At 35.7% G+C, this 15,233-nt stretch overlaps 1 protein-coding gene across 6 annotated transcripts in view; it reads right to left on the minus strand.

Annotated features, from left to right (window-relative positions):
• The window catches only part of IL33 (interleukin 33), a 184,481-nt gene that overhangs the window by 68,181 nt on the left and 101,067 nt on the right, over positions 1–15,233 (minus strand). Inside the window, exon 2 of one of the 6 annotated variants that reach the window (XM_057721409.1) lies at positions 8,980–9,094. The exons of 4 other annotated variants lie outside the window; for them this stretch is intronic. The gene's annotated coding sequence lies outside the window, so the exon portion shown is untranslated. Of the gene's footprint in view, positions 1–8,979; positions 9,095–15,233 lie in introns of those variants that run through there. One more of the 6 variants, XM_057721412.1, reaches the window with a different exon arrangement.

Raw genomic sequence — 15,233 nt, forward strand, 5'->3', positions numbered from 1 at the left:
ACCCAAAACAATTAAGAAAATGGTAATAGGGACATACATATTGGTAATTACCTTAAATGTGAACAGATTAAATGCTCCAGCCAAAAGACACAGCTTGCTTGAATGAATACAAAAACAAGACCCATATATATGCTGTCTCCAAGAGACCCACTTCAGACCTAGGGACAAATACAAACTGAAAGTGAGGGGATGGAAAAAGATATTGATGCAAATGAAAATCAAAAGAAAGCTAGAGTAGCAATACTCATATCAGAAAAAATAAACTTCAAAATAAAGAATGTGACAAGAGACAAGGAAGGACACTACAAAATGATCAAGGAATCAATCCAAGAAGAAGATATGACAATTATGACTATATATGCACCCAACATAAGAGCACCTCAATACATAAGGCAAATGCTAACAGCTATAAAAGAGGAAATCAACAGTAGCACAGTAATAGTGGGAGACTTTTAACACCTCACTTACACCAATGGACAGATCATCCACACAGAAAATTAATAAGAAAACACAGGCTTTAAATGACAGAATAGACCAGGTAGATTTAATTGGTATTTATAGGACATTCCATCCAAAAACAGCAGATTACACTTTCTTCTCAAGTGCACATAGAACATTCTCAAGGATACATCACAACTTGGGTCATAAGTCAAGCCTCGGTAAATTTAAGAAAATTTAAATCTTATCAGGCATCTTTTCCAAACACAATGTTATGAGATTAGAAATAAATTACAGGAAAAAAAAGTGTAAAAAACCACAAACACATAGAGGCTAAACAGTACACTACTAAATAAGCAAGAGATTACTGAAGAAATCAAAAAGGAAATAAAAAAATACCTAGAGACAAATGACAATGAAAACACAACAACCCAAAACCTATGGGATGCAGCAAAAGCAGTTCTAAGAGGAAAGTTTATAGCAATACAATCCTACCTCAAGAAATAAGAAAAATCTCAAGCAATCTAATTTTACACCTAAAGGGACTAGAGAAAGAACAAAACCCAAAGTTAGTAGAAGGAAAGAAATCATAAAGATCAGAGCAGAAATAAATGAAACAGAAACACAGAAAAAAATAGCAAAGATCAATAAAACTAAAAACTTGTTCCTTGAAAAGATAAACAAAATTGATAAACCTTTAGGGAGACTCATCAATAAAAAGAGAGAGAGGACTCAAATCAATAAAATCAGAAATGAAAGAGGAGGAGTTACAGCAGACACCACAGAAATACAAAGAATCATAAGAGACTACTACAAGCAACTATATGCAATAAAATGGACAACCTGGAAGATGTGGACAAATTCTTAGAAAGGTATAACCTTCCTAGACTGAACCAGGAAGAAAGAGAAAATATCAACAGACCAATCACAAGTAATGAAATGGAAACTGTGATTAAAAATCTTCCAACAGGGACTTCCCTGATGCCGCAGTGGTTAAGAAACTGCCTGCCAATGCAGGGGACATGGGTTTGAGCCCTGGTCCAGGAAGATCCCACATGCCACAGAGCAGCTAAGCCCATGGACCACAACTACTAAGCCTGAACTCTAGAGCCCACGAGCCAAAACTACTGAGCCCATGGGCCACAACTACTGAAGTCTGCATGCCTAGAGCCCATGCTCCACAACAAGATAACCCACTACAATGAGAAGCCCACACACTGCAACAAAGAGTAGCCCCTGCTCTCTGCAACTAGAGAAAACCTGAGCACAGCAATGAAGACCCAATGCAGCAATAAATAAATAAATAAATAAATAAATAAATAAATAAATAAATAAAATTTTTAAAAAATCTTCCAACAAACAAAAATCCAGAACCAGATGGCTTCACAGATGAATTCTAACAAATATTTAGAGAAGAGCTAACACCCATCCTTCTCAAACTCTTCCAAAACATTGCAGAGGAAGGAACACTCCCAAATTCATTCTACAAGGCCACAGTCACCCTGATACCAAAACCAGACAAAGACACTGCAAAAAAATTTTTCAGACCAATATCATTGATGAATATATATGCAAAAATCCTTAAGAAAATTCTAGCAAACAGAATCCAACAACACATTAAAAGGATCATATGCCATGATCAAATGGAATTTTATCCCAGGGATGCAAGGATTCTTCAATATACGCAAGTCAATCAATGTGATACACCATATTAACAAATTGAAGAATAAAAATCATATGATCATCTCAATAGATGTAGAAAAAGCTTTTGACAAAATTCAACACCCATTTATGGTAAAAACTCTCCAGAAAGTGGGTATAGAGCAAGCCTACCTCAACATAATAAAGGCCATATATGACAAACCCACAGCAAACATCATTCTCAACGGTGAAAAACTGAAAGCATTCCCTCTAAGATCAGGAACAAGACAAGGATGCCCACTTTTGCCACTATTATGCAATATAGTTTTAGAAGTTCTAGCCACAGTAGTCAGAGAAGAAAAAGAAATAAAAGGAATCCAAATTGGAAAAGAAGAAGTAAAACTGTCACTGTTTACAGATGACATGATACTATACATAGAATATCCTAAAGATGCCACCAGAAAACTACTAGAGCTAATCAATTAATTTGGTAAATTTGCAGGATACAAAATTAATGCACAGAAATCTCTTGCATTCCTATACACTAACAATGAAAGATCAGAAATAGAAAGTAAGGAAATAATGCCATTCACCATTAGAACAAAATGAATAAAATACCTAAGAATAAACCTACCTAAGGAGGTAAAAGACCTTTTCTCAGAAAACTATAAGACACTGATGAAAGAAATCAAAGATGACACAAACAGAGATATAACATGTTCTTGGATCGGAAGAATCAATATTGTGAAAATAACTCTACTACCCAAAGCAATCCACAGATTCAGTGCAATCCCTATCAAATTACCAATAAACATTTTTTTACAGAATTAGAACAAAAAAATCTTAAAATTTGTATGGAGACATAAAGCACCCAGAATAGCCAAAGCAATCTTGAGAGAAAAAAAAAAAATGGAGCTGGAGGAATCAGACTCCCTGACTTCAGACTATACTACAAAGCTACAGTAATCAAGACAATATGGTATTGGCACAAAAACAGAAATATAGATCAATGGAACAAGATAGAAAGCCCAGAGATAAACTATGGTCAACTAATCTATGACAAAGGAGGCAAGGATATACAATGGAGAAAAGACAGCCTCTTCAACAAGTGGTGCTGGGAAAACTGGACAGCTACATGTAAAAGAATGAAATTAGAACACTCCCTAACACCATACATAAAAATAAACTCAAAATGGATTAAGGACCTAAATGTAAGACCAAATAGTATAAAACTTTTAGAGGAAAACATAGGAAGAACACTCTTCGACATAAATCACAGCAAGATTGTTTTTGACCCACCTTCTAGAGTAATGGAAATAAAAATAAAAATAAACAAATGGGACGTAATGAAACTTAAAAGCTGCTGTGCAGCAAAGGAAACTATAAACAAGATGAAAAGGCAACCCTCAGAATGGGAGAAAATATTTGCAAACAAATCAGTGGACAAAGGATTAATCTCCAAAATATATAAACAGTTCATGGAGCTCAAAATAAAAAAAAACAACCCAATCAAAAGATGGGCAGAAGACCTAAATAGACATTTCTTGAAAGAAGATATACAGATGGCCAAGAGGCACGTGAAAAGCTGCTCAGCATCATTAATTACTAGACAAGTGCAAATCAAAACTACAATGAGGTATCACCTCACACCAGTTAGGATGGGCATCATCAGAAAATCTAGAAACAATAAATGCTGTAGAGGGTGTGGAGAAAAGGGAACCTTCCTGCACTGTTGGTGGGCATGTAAATTGATACAGCCACTATGGAGAACAGTGTGGAGGTTCCTTAAAAAAATGAAAATAGAGCTACTATATGACCCAGCAATCCCACTACTGGGAATATACCCAGAGAAAACCATAATTCAAAAAGATACATGTACCACAATGTTGATTGCAGCATTATTTACAATAGCCAGGACATGGAAACAACCTAAATATCCATCAACAGATGAATGGATAAAGAAAATGTGGCACATATATACAATGGAATATTACTCAGCCATAAAAAGGAATGAAATTGAGCTATTTGTAGTGAGGTATGGATGGACCTAGAGTCTGTCGTACAGAGTGAAGTAAATCAGAAAGAGAAAAACAAATACCGTATGCTAAAGCATATATATGGAATCTAGGAAAACGGTACTGATGAACCTAGTGGCAGGAGAGGCATAGAGATGCAGACGTAGAGAATGGACTTGAGGACACTGAGGGCAGGAGAAAGGGGAAGCTGAGACATAGTGAGAGAGTAGCATTAACATATACACACTACCAGATGTAAAATAGATAGCTAGTGGGAAGCTGCTACAGAGCACAGCAAGATCAGCTTGATGCTTTGTAAAGACCTAGAGGGGTGGGATAGGGACAGTGGGAGGGAGGCTCACAAGGGAGGGGATATGGGGATATATGTATACATATAGCTGATTCACTTTGTTGTACAGCAGAAACTAACACCATATTGTAAAGCAATTATACTCCAATAAAGACCAAAAAAAATTACCATATGACCCAGCAATTTCACTACTGGGCCTATACCCAGAGAAAACCATAATTCAAAAAGACACATGCACCCCAATATTCATTGCAGCACCATTTACAATAGTCAGGATATGGAAGCAACCTAAATGTCCATCGACAGATGAATAGATAAAGAAGATGTTGTACATATATACAATGGAATATTAGCCATAAAAAGGAATGAAATTGGGTCATTTTTAGAGACATGAATAGACTTAGAGACTGTCATACAGAGTGAAGTAAGTCAGAAAGAGAAAACAAATATCATATACTAACGCATATATGTGGAATCTAGAAGAATGGTGCAGATGAACTGGTTTGCAAGGCAGAAATAGAAACACAGATGCAGAGAACAAACATATGGACACCAAGGGGGGAAAGCAGGGGTGGAGGGGGTGGGATGAACTGGGAGATTGGGATTGACATATATACACTAATATGTATAAAATAGATAACTAATAAGAACCTGCTGTGTAGCACAGGGAACTCCACTTTGCTGTACAGTAGAAACTAACAACATTGTAAAACAACTATACCCCAATTAAAAAAATATTTATTTACCTTGTGGTTTCACCTTTTTCTTGCCTTTTTTGCCCTCCCTTTTCTCCCTTGTTTGTGTGGAATTCCTAAGGTACCTGTTCATTTTATGAATAGCCACCCACCCTTTCATTACATTAATAATAAAAAACATAACCACTATTTCTTGACAGCAAAATATCAAATATTTCCATGTACCTCACTCCGCCCCTCAGTAAGATGAGAGCTTTAAAATAGTTATACTTTCTCATTTCCCCCACCCAGATGAAACCCTTAGGATGCTTTTACTTCCCAACATCTATTTACCATCCTATACTACCAAATCTTAGGAGTTTTAAAAATTACCTAATATTCAAACTATTAAGATATTTAGTAGTTTAAGACCTAAATATTTTTATATTTTCCCTTGGAATGTGTATTTTTTGTTTATTTAGCACTAAAATTATACATTTCTGGTCACTCTGCCACTATTCACATAGATTTTTCTGCACATAGAGGCAGATAGGCATGTAGAGGCCTATTACATGTAGATATATTGCTTATTACTTTTCCTCTCTTCTTATCTTGAAATCTATGTTCTAATACATTCGTAGTTTGGTAGTGATCTTCACACAAGAAGTATGTGATTAACGTTCTTTGAATCTCTGAATTTCTGCAATTATTTTTCACCATGACTAGGCTAGATTTTGAACTCTTAGGTTTCAGTCCATTTTTGGAGATAGCCTATAGAAATGATATAATTAATTTCCAGATTCCACTATGAAGTTGGTAAGTGTGATGCCAGTCTAATTCTTTTTCTTCGTAAGTTTGGTAGACACTTGGCTGCCTATGCAACATCAATTTCCATCCTTCCTTCCTAATATTAACTCTGATTTTCTCAGGTATTATCCTGTTCTCCACAATGGCTATCCCATTCCCTATTCTAGCACTGTGGATTTTAATTAGTCTAAGCCAATCATGAAAATCTCATTCCATTTTTAATTAGCTTAGGACTTGGTTCTGGTAATCGATACATCAAGAAAGGTCTATTGGAAAGCATTTCTTGGAAAGATTGTTTGACTTTTGAGAACAACACTCTCAATTAGTAGAATTTTCAACTGGAAATAACATAATGCTGAACAAAAACGACCTTAAACAAATTGGAAGTGATTTTCCTCACATAGCAAAAAGTCCAGATGTAAGCGTTTGCTGGTATTGGCATCTCTGATGTCAGAGCATGCATATCTGTAATTTCTTTGACCTTTCTTTCATGGTTGCAAGATGGCTGCTGCATCTCCAGTCATCACTTCAAAGCCAGGAAGAAGGAAAAAGGGATGGAATAATGGTAGTTCCATATGCTACTGCCCTCTTATATCAGTTTTTTTTCCCCCAGAAACCACCTAGCAAACTTTGTTAGTCAGGATTCTCCAGAAAAACAAAACCAAAAGGAGAGGGGTGTGTGTCTGTGTGTGTGTGTGTGTGTGTGTGCGCGCGTGCACGCACACACATACAGGGAGAGATAGAGAGATTGATTATATGGTATTGACTCACATAATTATGGAGGCTGGCAAGTACAATCTGCAGGGTCAACCAGCAGGCTGGAGACCCAGAGAGAACCAATGTTAAAGTTCAAAGGCCAGTTGGCAGGAAAAGCTAATTTTGCTGATGAAGTCCAAAGGCAACTTCTTGAGAATTCTTTCTTACTTGGAGGAGGATTGGTCCTTTCATTCTATTTATGCCTTCAAATGATTGCATAAGGCCCACCCACATTATGGAGGGCAATCTGTTTTACTCTACCAATTGAAATGTTAATCTCTTCCAAAAAATATCCTCACTGGAGCATCCAGAAAAATGTTTGACCAAATATCTGGATACCATGCATCCTAGTCTAGTTCACATGTAGAATTAACTTTTACATGTACTTCTGCTTACATCTTGTCCAAAATTATGTCACATGATCTTACCTGGCTAAAAAGAAGTCTGAGAAAGAATATTTAGCTGGGCACAAAACTATAGTTCTCTTAATAAGGAAAAAGCGAAATGGATCTTGGATAGGCCATGAACAAGTACTGATACTATGACAGAAGGAAAGAATTCATTTGCTGACCTTGGACATTGTGATTTTGGAACTGCTGCCATAGAAACATAGAAGATTAAGGCAGAATAATAGGTTTTTAAAAAAATCTGATTTTTACTGACATATTTGAGCCGACTGAATTAAATGTGTGTCTTACCTCTGGACTGTGTGTGTGTGTGTGTGTGTGTGTGTGTGTGTGTGTGATATAATCAATTTCCTTATTTTTAAAGCCATTATGTTTCTGATACTTGCAGCCAAAAGTATCTTACCAATATAGCAGGCATATGTCCTTTCTGTCTGGAACATTTAAAATTTATCTTAAAAGTTTAAGAGTTTTACCAGGCTAATCCTAGGTGTATGATTTCTTTTTTCAGAATTTCTGTTCAAACTTGAACACTTTCAATCTCTGGATTCAAATTTTTCTAAATTTCATGGAAATTTTCTTCTAATATTTATTACCTTGTTTCTATCTGTTTTTATTTCTCATTCTAGAACTTCAATTACCTGATGGTTAGGTCTATCTAGCCTCTAATCTCTTGTTTTTTTCCCTTATAATTTCCATCCCTTTGTATATTTTGTATTTTGTAATTTGTGTATTGTTATTTCTTCTACTTGATCTTGCTGTTTACCACACCCCAAACTTCACAGTTCAGTCTCTCTATTGAGCTGCAATCCTAGCAATCACTTCATGTCAAAAAAATTGGGAGGTACTCTTAGAAGTGATATATGGTACAAAGTTTTAGTTTTCAACTTCCTTGTCTTCTAGTTATCCACAAACATTACAAATTCTATTTTTTTTCTTTAAAGATAGATTGAACTTTAAGTAATTGCTGTTTCTGTGGGATTAGAGAAGAATAAGAATTCTAAAAGCTGGTAGCCTAAGATTTAGACTTTTCAATAGATGTTTGAACAAACAATGATTCAAGTAACTTACTCTACCATTGGCTCAACAAATAATTTGGCATTGCAAAACAAATTCTTTCAGGCTTATTTTTTGGTTTCCTTAGCAAAGGGATTACCCCAAAAGGATCTTCTGTGGGATAGACAAAGATTAAGAAAACTAATTTGATCCACTGAAACTAGTGTGGCAGAAATGCAGTGGTTCTGTATGGACATGAGTATCTATAAGGCTCAAGGTACTGTTTGAGGCACAGAGGGTACCAGGAAAAATGAGGCAGAGATGCTGAGTTCAAGGTCATACCATCAGGAGGAGTAAGGAGTCACGTGACCTTGACTGGAAGATGGAAGGATTTTGAGGTCCAACATGTTCCCTTCTGATGTACCTTTAAGGGAAGTAGCTCAGGCCCTAGAGTATGCAGATTTTGAAGAGTTGCTCATGATACACTGGGAATTGGGTATAATCATTTCTTGTGGCCTAGAATCATAGCGAAGTACACCTGAAGTATTTTCTTTCCTTAATAGTTGATTTATTCTCCCCACAGTCCCTCTGACAGGAAGATAAGGCTGCCAGGGAGAGGTTTATTGCTGTAGGGAAGACAAAGCAGATACTATCTATGCAGAAAGCCATTGATCAACTCTTCAGTTAAAAAGCAGATTTTTGAAAGCCCTTTTGCGAAGAGAGTTTCACCAAGCTCCTAAAACTGGGCCTCCAATAGTTAAAACAGAAACTTGGAAGGTTGATCAATTATCAGATATGAGTGGGGAAGGTCCCACCACATAGAGAGGAGGTCACTTGGGTAGGAGAAGAGGTTTGTAAATAATGCACCCTCCAAAAAAATCTTTTGTTTTTGCTATGTTTAAATCTCTTTAAGTGCTCTTATGATTAGTTTGAATTACCTGTTTCTTCCAGCAGCTCTAGCCAGTTCTCTCCTATGGATCATCTCCATCCTCTGGTTCCAGCAGTTTCTAGGCTTCCGGACGGTTCTGTAGTATGTGGATTGCATATGGGGCACTGGAGCGCAAGGACATTAAAGTGTTTTGTTTTGTTTTTTTCTTGCAGCCACTTTTAAGCCACTACTTTCTTGATGAATACATAGTTTTTGCTACAGTAGACACTTGGCTTTTATGAATTTAACACTTTCAATTACAGATATTTGCAAGTGATCCCACTTTTCTATTATGTGTGTTTGAAAGAGAGGTATTTTAAGGCTGAAGTTATTTTGTCAAAGGGTGTGCCTAGTAGATTACTCAGCATCTGTGTCTCAACTTGGCTTTGGTGAACTCCACTTATGTTAAAGTTTTCCATCTTTGCACAAAGATGGAAACAAGTTTCTACATGTGAAAAATGCTCATGAGAGAACAGAAAAAATTTTAGTGAAAGTCAAAAGGAAATTAAAGCCTGTGGTATGAGGATATGCACGGAAAACATGAAGCTCTCCAGGGGAACTGTGATTTGGGAGAAAGACAGAAACCTACATAAACATTTTGATGTTCACAAATTTGGAGAGTTATGACCATCTTGGGATGTGTCCATTGTGAATGTTGAGGTTCTACTGTTTTGAGCTATGATTTTTTTTTTAATAGTTACACTCACATAGAACAAATCCTAACAAGTTGCTCATCAGTAAGATGTGATCACTTTCCAAATGTGTATTATTTAGTTTACAAAAAGGAATGTGTTAAAATTCTGCCTTACCAATCAGTTTTGATCTAGAAACTAACATTCTCATTCTTCACAAAGGTAAATACCTGCCTAGTACAGTTACTGCTATACTGAATTACTGAAGCCTACCCAGGCAATGATTGAAACGTTGTTCTATCCACATGTCACTCCAAGACTAATAGTCAGATTCTTGCCTCTTCAACAAGCTCACAAAAGAATGAAAAGGTAGCTTTTCCATTTCTGCCTTTCCTTATATGTAGAAAGGCTCAGCCTTAGTATTCTGAGTTTGGAGCTCCCTTGTTTTAGATGGGAAAGGGTGGTTAACTTTTTGTGTGTTTCACAGCAGAAATTGCCATGTGATAGTATGACAGCATCCACCTGAGTTTTTATTTAGGTAATATTAACCCAGTGACAATAAGGAGGATGGGGCATAGAAGCTTATACTATGAGTTGATAAAGGCAAACCAAGCCTGAGCAGGGAGAGAGAGAGAGTTAGCTTCCCCAAGACTGGGTCAAGGTTTTAAGGTTTTCATGAATGACAAAGACTGCTCCCCAGTTGCTCATAGAACCCTCCATAAGAGGCAGCTAGGGAAGGCCTGTAGAGTTCACCACTAAGTATCTTTATCTTGAGAATAGCAGTGAAGGCCTCCATTGTAGTGCCTGTGGTCAGTTGAGAGAACCACTATGCGGCACTCTCTGAGTCCACCTAGAGCAGCAGAATATGACAGATAGTGCAGGAGCAAGCTTTAGAGCAAAGACATTTAGCAAAAGGGACAAAAGGAACGGTGATAATCAACATAGACAAAGGGCTAGACCCTCTTCATTGCCTGGTTAAGTAACTTGTCCATGTTCTCACAGTTAATAAACACAGAAAGAAGTTTGAGCTAATAGATTGAACGATACAAATTTTTCAATATTTGATCATATTTAAGCTATACGAGAAGCGATTTCATTTGGTTGAACCGAATAGTTCGGAACAGTTTCAAGGCCTATGCTATTATAAAGGTGTTGGAAGAGTTTAGTGTTTCTCAAACTTGAGTTATTTTTGAACCAATTTAATGATTTTTGCCATTCCTGGCATTTTTACCACCTCTAATGCTATTAGTATTTTCTTAGATTGACTCTCTTTTTCCCTAATTTTCTTAAGGAATAACTGACAAATATAATTGTACATATTTAAAGTGTGCAATGTAATGATTTAATATACATATACATTGTGAAAGGATTACCAAGATCAAGATAATTAACACATCCATCACCACACAGTTTACTTTTTCTTGTGTGTGTGTGGTAAGAACACTTAAGATCTACTCTCAGCAACATTGAAGTATACAAACAGTATTGTTAACTGTACTCACCATGCTGTACATTAGATCCCCAGAAAATTTTCTTCTTATAACTGAAAGTTTGTTCCCTTTGACAAACATTTTCCCATTTTGCCCTTCCTAGTAATCAACATTCTATTTTGTTTCTATAATTTCAGCTTTAAATTTTTTTCTTTAGGTTTCACTAATAAGTGATTCCATACGGTATTTATCTTTCTTTGCCTGGGAATCCACTTAGCATAATGCCCTTCAGGTTTATCCATGTTGTCACAACTGACAGAATTTCCTTCTTTTTATAGTTGGATAATGATAATTTTATATATATATCTCCCACATCTTGGATGCCTTTTTATTTCTTTTTCTCACCTGATTGCTCTAGTATAAATATATATATATGCCATTAATTAATACAATTATATACAATTAATATATGATTGTATAAATTTATGCTGTACAGTGCACCAATTTGATATATATATATATTATAAAATGATTACCAAATAAATCTAGTTAACAAATCCATCACCTCACATAGTTACATTTTTTTCATGATGAGAACTTTTAAGATTTACTATCTTAGAACTTTCAAATATGCAATACAGTATTGTTAACCATGATCAGTGTGCTATGCATTACATCTGCAGAACTTATTTATCTTATAACTAGAAGTTTGCTCCTTTGACCACTTTAACTCATTTCTCCAACCCCTACCCCTGCCACTGGCAACTACCAATTTGTTCCCTGATTCTATGACTTCAGATTTTTCAGATTTCACATATAAGTGAGGTCATGCAGTATTAGTCTTTATTTGTGTTTTCCTATCTGACTTATTTTAGTGAGCATAATGCCCTTGAGGTTTATCCATGCCATCACAAATGACACAATTTCCTTCTTTTATGGCTAAATAAGTTTCTATTGTATCTATATGACAAATTTTGGCAGATTATTTCTTTTTCTTGCCTGATTACTCTGGCTAGGACTTTCAGTATTAAACTGAATATAAGTAGGGAGAGTAAGCAATTTTGTCTTCCTCCTGATATAAAGGAGAAGCTTTCAGTCTTTCCCCATTGAGTGTGATGTTAGCTGTGGGCTTATCAGATATGGCTTTTAGTATGTTGAGGAATATGCCTTCTATACCCAATTTGCTGAGAGTTTTTATCATGTATGGATATTGAATTTTGTCAAATGCTTTCTGTGTCTATTGAAATGATTTTTATCTTTCATTCTATTAATGTGGTATATCACATTTATTGATTTGCATATGTTGAAACATCCTTGCATCCCAGGAATAAATCCCACTTGATTTATGTGTATGGTTCTTTTAATGTGCTATTGGATATGGTTTACTAGTATTTTCTTCAGAACTTTTGCTTCTCTATTTATCAAGGATATTGGCCTATAGTTTTCCAATTAGTGTTCTTATCCAACTTTGATATCAGGGTAATGCTGGCCTTGTAAAATGACTGTGAGAGGATTCTCTCCTCTTATATTGTTTGATAGAGATGGAGAAATATTATTAATTCTCTTTTAAATGTTTGGTAGAATATACCAGTGAAACTATCTGGTCCTGGGCTTTTCTTTGTTGGGACGTTTTTTATTACTGACTCTATAGTATCATGTCATCTGAACAGTGAAGTTTTATTTCTTCCTTTCCAATTTGAAGTCCTTTTATTTCTTTTCTTGTCTGATTGCTGTTGGTAGGACTTCCAATACTATGTAGGGTAAAATGGTTCTCTTGTTCTTGATCTTAGAGTAAATACTTTCAGCTTTTCACCATTGAGTATGATGTTGGCTGTACGTTTGTCACATATGGCCTTTATTATGTTGACATACATTTCCTCTCTACCCACTTTGTTGAGGATTTTTATCATAAATGGAAGGTAAATTTTTTTGATTTCTTCTTTGATTATGAGTGTGTTGTTTAATTTCCATATATTTGTGAACTTTCCAGTTTTCATCCTGTTATTGATTTCTAGTTTCATACCGTTGTAGTCAGAAAAGATACTTGTTATAATTTCTATCTTCTTAAGTTTGTTGAGACTTGTTTTCTGGCCTAGCATATGATCTACCATAGAAAAATGTTCTAAGTTCACTTAAAAAGAATATGTTATCTGTTCCTAGTGGATAAACTGTTCTGTATATGTCTGTTATTTTCATTTCTTCTATAGTGTTCTTTTAATCTGCTCTTTCCTGGTTGATTCTCTGTCTGTAGTATCTATTCATTGTTGAGAGTGGAGGATTAAATTTCCCACTACTATTGTATTGTTGTTTGTTTATCTTTTTTAGTTCTGTCAGTTTGAGCTTTCTATATTTAGATGCTTTGATATTGGATGTGTAAATTTTTACAATTGTTAAATGTTATTGATCAGTTGACCCCTTTCTCAACATGTAATGACCTTTTTTGTCTCTTTTGACCATTTTAGCTTAATGTTTATTTTGTCTTATAAATGTAGCTAATCCTGCTTTCTTTGGGGTACCATTTTCTTGAAAGATATTTTTCCATCTCTTCACTCTCAGTCTATATGTATCCTTAAAGCTAAGTGACTCTCTGATAAGCAGCATTTTGTTGGATCTTTATTTTTTTGTCCATTCAGCCATTCTGTATCTTTTGATTGGAGAATTTAATCCATTTACACTTAGGGCAATTTTTGATTGGCAAGAACCTACTATGGCCATTTTGTTAATTGTTTTCTGACCGTTTTGTAAATTCTGTGTTCCTTGCTTTTTCTCTTGCTTTTTTCTTTCATGATCTGGTGACTTTTTGTAGCAATATGCATTGACTTCTTTATCATAATCATTTACGTATCTACTACAGGTTTTTCCTTGTGGTTACAATGAGGCTTACATAAAATATCTTATATTTATAACATCTTGTTTTAAAAGCTGATAACACCTTAACTTTGATAGAATACTTTATACTTTTACTCCTGCCACCACTTTAAGTTAGTTATATTACAATTTATGTCTTTTTTATTTTTTTAAGCTCTTTATTGGAATATAATTGCTTTACACTCTTGTACCAGTTTTTGAGGTACCCCAAAGTGAACCAGCTGTATTTATACATATATCCCCATATCCCCTCCCTCCCACGACTCCCTCCCACCCTCCCTGTCCTGTCCCTCTAAGTCATCACCCATCATCGGGTTGATCTCCCTTTGTTATACAGCAACTTCCCACTAGCTATCTATTTTACATTTGGTAGTATATCTATGTCTATGCTACTCTCTCACTTCAACCCAGCTTCCCCTTTGCCCCCCACCCCAGCCCCATGTCCTCAAACCCATTCTCTACATCTGCATCTCCACTCTTGCCCTGTCACTGGGTCCATCAGTACCATTTCTTCAGATTCCATATATATGAGTTAGCATACGGTATTTGTTTTTCTCTTTCTGGCTTACTTCGCTCTGTATGACAGTCTCTAGGTCTATCCACCTCATTACATATAGTTCCATTTCATTCCTTTTTATGGCTGAGTAATATTCCATTGTATGTATGTGCCACATCTTCTTTATCCATTCATCTGTTGATGGGCATTTAGGTTGCTTCCATGTCCTGGCTATTGTAAATAGTGCTGCAATAAACATTATGGTACATGTTCCTTTTTGGATTATGGTTTTCTCTGGGTATATGCCCAGTAGTGGGATTCCTGGGTCATATGGTAGTTCCATTATTCGTTTTTTAAGGAACCTCCAGACTGTTTTCCATACTGGCTGTACCAGCTTTCATTCCCACAAACAGTGCAGGAGAGTTCCCTTTTCTCCACACCCTCTCCAACATTTATTGTTTCTAGATGTTTTGATGATGGCCATTCTGACCGGTGTGAGGTGATACCTTATTGTGGCTTTGACTTGCATTTCTCTAATGATTAGTGATGTTGAGCATCTTTTCATGTGTTTGTTGGCCATCTGTATGTCTTCTTTCAAGAAATGTCTATTTAGGTCTTCCGCCCATTTGTAGGTTGGGTTCTTTGCTTTTTTGGTATTAAGCTGCATGAGCTGCTTGTGTATTTTGGAGATTAATCCTTTGTCAGTTGCTTCATTGGCAAGTATTATCTCCTATTCTGAAGGTTGTCTTTTTGTCTTGTTTATGGTTTCTTTTGCTGTGCAAAAGCTTTTAAGTTTCATTAGGTTCCATTTGTTTATTCTTGATTTTATTTCCTTTAT

The sequence above is a fragment of the Hippopotamus amphibius genome, chromosome 2, assembly GCF_030028045.1.
Source record: "Hippopotamus amphibius kiboko isolate mHipAmp2 chromosome 2, mHipAmp2.hap2, whole genome shotgun sequence".
Classification (NCBI taxonomy): Eukaryota; Metazoa; Chordata; class Mammalia; order Artiodactyla; family Hippopotamidae; genus Hippopotamus; species Hippopotamus amphibius.